A 7,648-nucleotide genomic window follows, 5' to 3' on the forward strand; every position below is an offset into this window, starting at 1 on the left:
TTCTTCTATTTATCTCTAGTGGCAAATGTCAAGGAATTATTTTACAAAGAAGCAAAAAGGAGGAGAAATATCTGAATTTTCTTTGATGGATTTCTTTTTCTATTTTAACTTGATTATGCAGAAATGGATTTCTCATTTTGAAACCAACAAAGGGTGGCATTTTGGCCTTCTCACTCTGATCTTGTGGGGATTTTCTATTTGCATATTCCATCTCAAGTGCAGTATTTCTCAGTATCAAGGACTAGATACACAGCAGAGCTGTGCTGCTTAATGTATCATCTGTTCACAATGGTTTTGCATAATGGCTCTATGTTGCTTGGAGATGTACACTTAATTGCAGCAATCCATACAATACTCTGTAATGCTCTACACATTAATTAGCTCTTCCACATATTAAGGGGATGCAAGGAGAGGGAAAATTCATCTAGATGTTAAAGGAGAATTCACATAATTTTTCCTCAACTGATATGTCATAAAATATTAAATGACATTTCCTTTACTCTTAAGAACTTTTTGAAGAGTAAAGTATGAATAAATTCTACACATCTTTTGCCACAGTGGGAGGGGATTAGCTTATTTAAAACAAGGGCAAACTGATGAAAAATTATCCTATCATAATGTCAAATTTAATGCATGTGCTCTTTACCTTGGCTTTCAAAATCGAAAATTAGCATAGATATCTGGACATACTATCTTAATAAGAACATCATTAATTATAATATTCTTTAAAGATCACTGTAGAGCCACAGTTGGTTTTTATTTAATATTTAGAAATATCAATTTTAACTGTTTAATTTGATATGGTAAAACATATAGAGAAAAAAAACCTATGATGATAACACAGAAATTTTTATTAAAAATTTCAAATTTATTAAAATTTGTCTATTCTCAATCTTTGTCAGTGCTAGATTTTTTTTATTTTATAAAAATAAATTTTAAAACATTTCTGATAGGATTTAAAATGCAAACAAGTAATATTAAAGATACACCAAGATATTATTGACATATAGTGTTAGCATCTCTTTGAGGCACTATATATTCTAAATAATTTTTTATTTTATCTAAGTCTCAAAACTACTTTATGATGTAAATATTTTTAAGCAAAATTTATAGAAGGAATCTATGGCCTCAAAAAGGTTAAGAAACTTGATAGGGCATAAATACTAAATGGCACAAATACTAAATCTGGCACTGACAAAGACTGAGCAGAGATATTTAGTTTGATTCTGAGTACTGAAAGGAGAATAGCAATAAGGATGGTCAGAATCGAGAAGGTCATAGATAAGTTTATATAACTTCCTGTTTTACACTAAAGTGCATAATTCAAGTGAACTTCTCAAGTACATTTAGTTTGAAATATGTGTTAGAACTTCATACATGTCCATTGATAAATGAAGTTGATAACTGAATTATAACAGAATGAAAGGTTCAGAAAAAATGGAAAAAATAGCAGAAAAGAAGTATTCAGACCATTCTTTTAGTTATTTTCCTGACATCAAATTTCTTTGTATATCATGAAGTTATGATAAAATTATGATATGATTCAATCTGTTATACCAACCAAGATATAATTGCATGGATTTTATGACCTATATAAAAAAGAATTAAACTTTAATCATTTATTTCATCATGACAACAATCTTTATTATAACTTATAAAAATAGAATAAATATACTTTTGGTTTATAAGTGTGATGATTATTGGGTGTTCATGTGGCTGGTGTGGGAAATGTGCCTTGCTCTACATCTTGTCACTACATCTGCACATTACTTATCTGTTGTCAAAAAAAGGTTAAGGAAGGTATTTTATTAGGTAAATTTAAACTCCTTCCTTCTCTCTTGAGTTCTTATTTCTTTTTAATAAGTGATATAATTCCACCTTACTCTGATCTCTCCTCCTGGGGCCCATGAGCCATCCTAGAAATAAGTTCTTATTTCTTTTTAATAAGTGATATAATTCCACCTTACTCTGATCTCTCCTCCTGGGGCCCATGAGTCATCCTAGAAATTTTCTAAAAAGAACAAAAAGAATTATCTTTCTTATTACCTTCCAATACATATCTCATACTGTCCTGTTCAATTTTCAATTTAACATACTGTCTTGTTCAATTTTCAATTTTTTTATTTTTTATTTTTTTTTTCAATTCTATACCAACTAAAGGATGAAGTCTAACTCTAAATAATGACAGATCTGACCTTTCTTCATCTCTTTACCCTCTTCACATAATTCCAATATATTATATTTTCAATTCCCTGAACACAATTGCTTCAAAATATGTTCAGGCCTCATCTCCTGCATAAAAATTTACAGAATAGCCCTGAAAACTACCCTAAATTGTTTAATTATTGTATTTTGCACATAAAAGTGAACACAAATTTTTCATTATGTGGATTCACCATTTTCAGAATGTTATTAGTATTTGTATGAATGTCAATGTTAAATTTTTCTTACAAGCATAAATACCAAAAGAAATTGATAAAAAATTCTTTAAAATTATTAAGGTACCAACTAATTATAACAAAACTAATGTTTCATTTAGACTATTTTTATTAAACAGATGGAAGTCTGATGGCTTTGACAAATAGATAACATAGAAATCAAGATTCAGTGAGGGAAGGAGAGAAAGAGAGAAGCACACAGGCAACTTCACATAAAAAGTAGCTTTGAGGGCTGGGATTTGCTCACCTAGTGTGGGTGGGACCTGGGTTCGATCCTCAGCACCACATAAAAATAAAGGCATTGTGTTCTGTCAATGTATACCTAAAAAGTATATATTAAAAAAAGAGTAGCTTTGAATATTAAAAAGTTAATTTTTAACCAGTAAATCTCTAAGACAACATGGATCTGAAAGTTTTTATAATTCTTACTCTTTTTTTAAATTCTAAGTCAAGAACTTTCACACACACAAAAAGAATTCTGAGCTAGAACAACCACAAAAAAAAAATAATAAAAAAATGTTTAGGAAAACTGAGAGCTACCAAAGGTTTATATTGCACCAGGGCCAGTACAAATGTGTTTAGGACAGCAAATATTTTAGTATATGAGAAGATAAATCTATACACAACATACAGAATGAACTTCAGTTTCACATAATTCACATATTGTTATAGTTTGTTGTGAAGCTTTTAAGAAATACAAATATCTTAAAAGAAACAACTGAACCTTGCCAATATAGTAAGAATTCTTGCCAAAAATGAACATATGTAGTTCTAACTCTTTAAATATATTCTTCGCCAAAAAGAAAAGATGTATGCTAACTAAGATTTATTTAAGATTTCTAAAGTTAAATAGCAAAAATGCAATTAAATAAGTGATATTCTAAAATTGTTGGCTCTTGAAATATGCATCTTTTTTAACAAATTGAATTAGGAATGATGAGATTTTAGAAAAATCTTATCAATTTTAAGGAAGCTAGCTACTTTAATTTAAGTACCTTTTAACTCAAAAACTTGGCAACTCAGAGATGTCACATGACTCAATTATATGCATGTTTAAGAACTGTATCAATTCAACACACACTCATTCAAATGCACATTTTACTGAACACTATACCAATATCAATGAAGGTCATAAAAGCATTAAAATACTGTTGCTATCATGGAGGATTTTATAGTCTAGTTGTAAATTCAAGACCCTAGAAATAACAGCAAACAAAAGGAAGTGCATAAAAATGTAGCTTAAAAGAGAGTCACAATATTGGTGGGTGCTTAAACACCATTTTTGGCTATGAATTAGCTTGAGTATGGCTTCATTATTGCATTAGCATTCTTCAAATATAATACCATGCATAAAAAGAGCATAATTTCATTTGGAAAAACAACAACAATAACAAAATAATGGAAAATAACTTTATTCCCAGAGAGTGTTATTAAGGTCAAAACACTGAATAAATGAATCTATACAAAGTATTCTTTCATGTAAATGCTAAAATTAATTAAAACAAAATAGTCATGTTTAGTAAGGGGAAAGACACCAATAAGTTGTAAAAACATTAAAACTAACATGAATAGAGAAAATCATCAAAGAGCAGCATTTGTTTTCATAAAAAAACAGTTTCTCCAATTAATAATTATTTTGAGTTTTGGTGAGTGGGAAAAAGTTCCAAATATCAGAGCTAAGGAGGAACTTTTTGAAAGCATCATCATTAGAGAGAAATGAGGAAATCACAATATGCGACTCTTTCGTTAGAAAGGCCTGGGGACTCATCCAACATGAAGGCAATGGAGGAGCCGCTGCCCTGCTAAATGAAACTCTCACAGCATTCAGATCTCACAGATCTTCTCTTTTCATTTTCATCCATTTTGCATCTTCTTTTTCTTTCTAATCTCATTTCTACTAGAATTTTAGCTTTTCCAAATAATTATCTTACTCTTTCCATCTTACATATATGGTTTGGTTTCTTCACTGGAATTTTGGTTTTGCTTTTATTCTAAGATGCATTTCACTCAAATTTATTTCTTAGCTCTAAATACTACTCTCAGATTTTAAGCCCAGTTGAGCTAATTTTCTTTTTCTTTTTTCGCTTTTGATTTCTATATCTCCTATCAATATATTTCTTCTGAATTTAAGGTCAGAAAAGTTAGGGGGTAGCCTCCATTCTGCTTAGTCTGAAATATTGACATTTCCTCTTGCAAGCTTGTGTTTTGCTAGTGATCAATACAAAAGAGAAAAAACAGCAGAAATAATAAATTCATAACTCATTGCTATAAAATTTAAGTTCAGTCTTAAAACCAGTTCCAAAATAAAAATATAGTGACATAAATATGTACAAAAGATTTGATTTTATTATCATATTTTAACTGACTCATGTTTTCATCTAAAATATTTTGAGAGGTCTCCAAAAAAATCAATCAAAGTATACATTTATATTAACATAAGAAAACTCTTTCTCTCTATTTAAAAAGATGTCATCCACTCAAACTCATTTCTACCTCTAGTGTGGTGCCTTAAGGCCATTATATTTGATAGTCCTAAGAATAAATTTGGAATGCTTTCTTGGGAACTTTTAAATACTAGAGATATATAGAAATAACTTTGGCTTTGAGCAAAGAAGCTTATTTTTTATTTTACTCTTTAGAGAGTACAATTAGTCTACATTGCTTTTCCCCTAGGATACTATAATTTTGGCAACTCTTCCATTCATTGTTCTTACCCAAGGTACACGTGGGCCACAGACTTTGAAATAGAAACACATGCTCCATTTGAAGGACAAAGGTTTGTTCTAGTCTAGCCTCAGTGAAACTTACAAATGTGGGGGCTGCATCAAGAAAATTGGGCAAAAAACTTGAAAGAAATAAAAACCATTCTCAGCTCACTAATGGAATGAAGAAATATATTTTTGTGTTTTATTTTTAAAATGGGGACTATCTCAGAATCTCTGAAAACCAGCACAATGTCAGAAAAAAATTATTGCTTAATAAAACCACAGCAACAATCACAGCTTACCAACAATAACTCTGAGGTTTATTTTTGCCCTTCTCTAATCCAAAGAGTCTCTCTTATTTTTGGAGCATAGTGCTGTCTCTGGCTAATACAAGTTTCCCTAGCCAGTGTCTCTCACAGGCAGGTAATCTAAGAATGGCAGAAGGCATGAGGACTGTCATTGTAGGTTCTTTGCATGGCTTCCCATTATACAGGAAAGTACCTCTTATCTTCTCTGGGACTCATTTTTTTATCCTCTTAATTTACAATAATAATTAAACTTACTTTCTAGGGTTTCTTGGGAAATTAAAATAACTAATAGAAAGAGTGATCCATGCACTTGTTAAATTAGTTTTCTTACTTCCCTTTATTCTCTCTGTATTAGTCAAGGTTAATTAGAAAAACAGATTCAATAGATTGTTTGCATGTGTGTGTGTGTGTGTGTGTGTGAGAGAGAGAGAGAGAGAGAGAGAGAGAGAGAGAGAGAAGAAGAAGAAAAAGAAGAAGGAGGAGGAGGAGGAGGAGGAGGAGAGGAGGGGTAGCGGGAGGAGAGGGGATACAGCTTTAGTTTTAGGCATTTGCTGAGATTGATAATTCTAAAATCTGCAGAGCACTCCTGTGGGCTAGAAAAGAGATGATGATGTAGTTTCAGTCATAAGGAAGTCTGGCAGCAGAATCATGCTTCTTTAGAAGAACTCAGTCTTTTCTCATAAAGCCTTCAGATGATTGGATCAGATTATGACAGGTATTTTGTCTTACTGAAAATCGATTTAAATGTCAGCCACATCTAAAGAAATCTTCATAGCAACCTCTGTAAAGGAATTTCATCAAAATTTTGAGACTTATTCAAGCCAAGTTGACACATAATGTTAAGCATCACACTTCAATGTAGCAAGCAGTAACCACATTTCAAGGCAAATGCAATCCATATATTCTATACTCTTGTATAGCAGAAAGTCTATTCCATTTTCTCAAAAGTAGGTGGGAAAATTCAAATCATAGAATAATAAAGCCACCTTATCTTAATATAACTAAATTTGATTAAATATTTTTATTGAACATTTTGGTAGATATTCCCCTCCTAAAATTAATTGGTGCATCCTTTATTACCAGAAAATAGGAGGAAGTATGTGTTACAATAGTTTTCCTTATTTCTGTAATAAGCTTTCTTTATCTTAACAGAACCAGATAAAGTTTGGGAAGTCAGGAAAGGTCTCACTCAGAAGATCCTATTTAAGATTGGGAATCACATAGGGCTATATGTTCATTACACTTTGGAGGTGGGTTGACAGAAACTAATATCCTAGTAAAGGAAAAGCTTATACATAAAATCTGAGGCAATTGTGAGCCAGCAGGAGATGGGGATAAAGAGAAAAAAAAGAGCCTTTCCACCACTCCAATATTAAGAAAAGGAGTCAGAGCAGTGGGAGGTGCTCTGGGAAAAGCTACGAAAACCTGAATTTTCATGAGGTTTCCTTCTTTGAGGAACAAATGTCTTTTAGGACCTGTCTGCTTTGAGCACCACTTCAGTGACTTCAGATCATTACCCCTGCCCCAGGGTTTACAATTGTTACCTGCAGATAATATCATTACTAGAATTACAATGTACAACATTCCTTTTTTTTTTTTTTTGAGAGAGAGAGAGAGAGAGAGAGAGAGAGAGAATTGAGAAAATTTTTAATATTTATTTTGAGATTTTGGTGGACATAACATCTTTATTTTATTTTTATGTGGTGCTGAGGATCAAACCCAGTACCCTGTGCATGCCAGAAGAGTGCTCTACCACTTGAGCCACATCCCCAGCCCACCAATATTCTTTTTTTACATTTTTTAATATAAAATGTTTAATAATTGGAAAAGTAGGAATAATATGACTACAAATACCTGTGTTCCTGCTTCTTGGCACTTAGGATCTTAAAATCTAGGACAACATTGCTTCTAAGCCCTTTCATTAGGCAGAACAAGGAAATATATTTAAAAAGTCATGAATTCTTAGAATGTCAATTCAAATTTATTTTTTTTATATTTTTATTTTGTCTCTAACAATGAAATCTGGGTTTCTAATAACAATAACATGTAACATGATATATTCCAACAGGTTTGACTTTGATTCTGTTTCTTTAAATTTATTCTCTGTTCCATTATAGGTAATAGTTTATATTTAATTTGTTTTTTTATCATTACTTTTTTTTAATATGAGTATAATATACATGTATTCCTACTTACT

The 7,648-nt window shown here is 31.2% G+C and overlaps 1 pseudogene; it reads left to right on the plus strand.

Annotated features, from left to right (window-relative positions):
* Positions 1–1,671: 1,671 nt before the first annotated feature.
* Positions 1,672–1,780, plus strand: LOC143411116 (small nucleolar RNA U13; annotated as a pseudogene).
* The last annotated feature ends 5,868 nt before the right edge of the window (positions 1,781–7,648 follow it).

The sequence above is a fragment of the Callospermophilus lateralis genome, chromosome 11 (genome assembly GCF_048772815.1).
Source record: "Callospermophilus lateralis isolate mCalLat2 chromosome 11, mCalLat2.hap1, whole genome shotgun sequence".
Lineage (NCBI taxonomy): Eukaryota > Metazoa > Chordata > Mammalia > Rodentia > Sciuridae > Callospermophilus > Callospermophilus lateralis.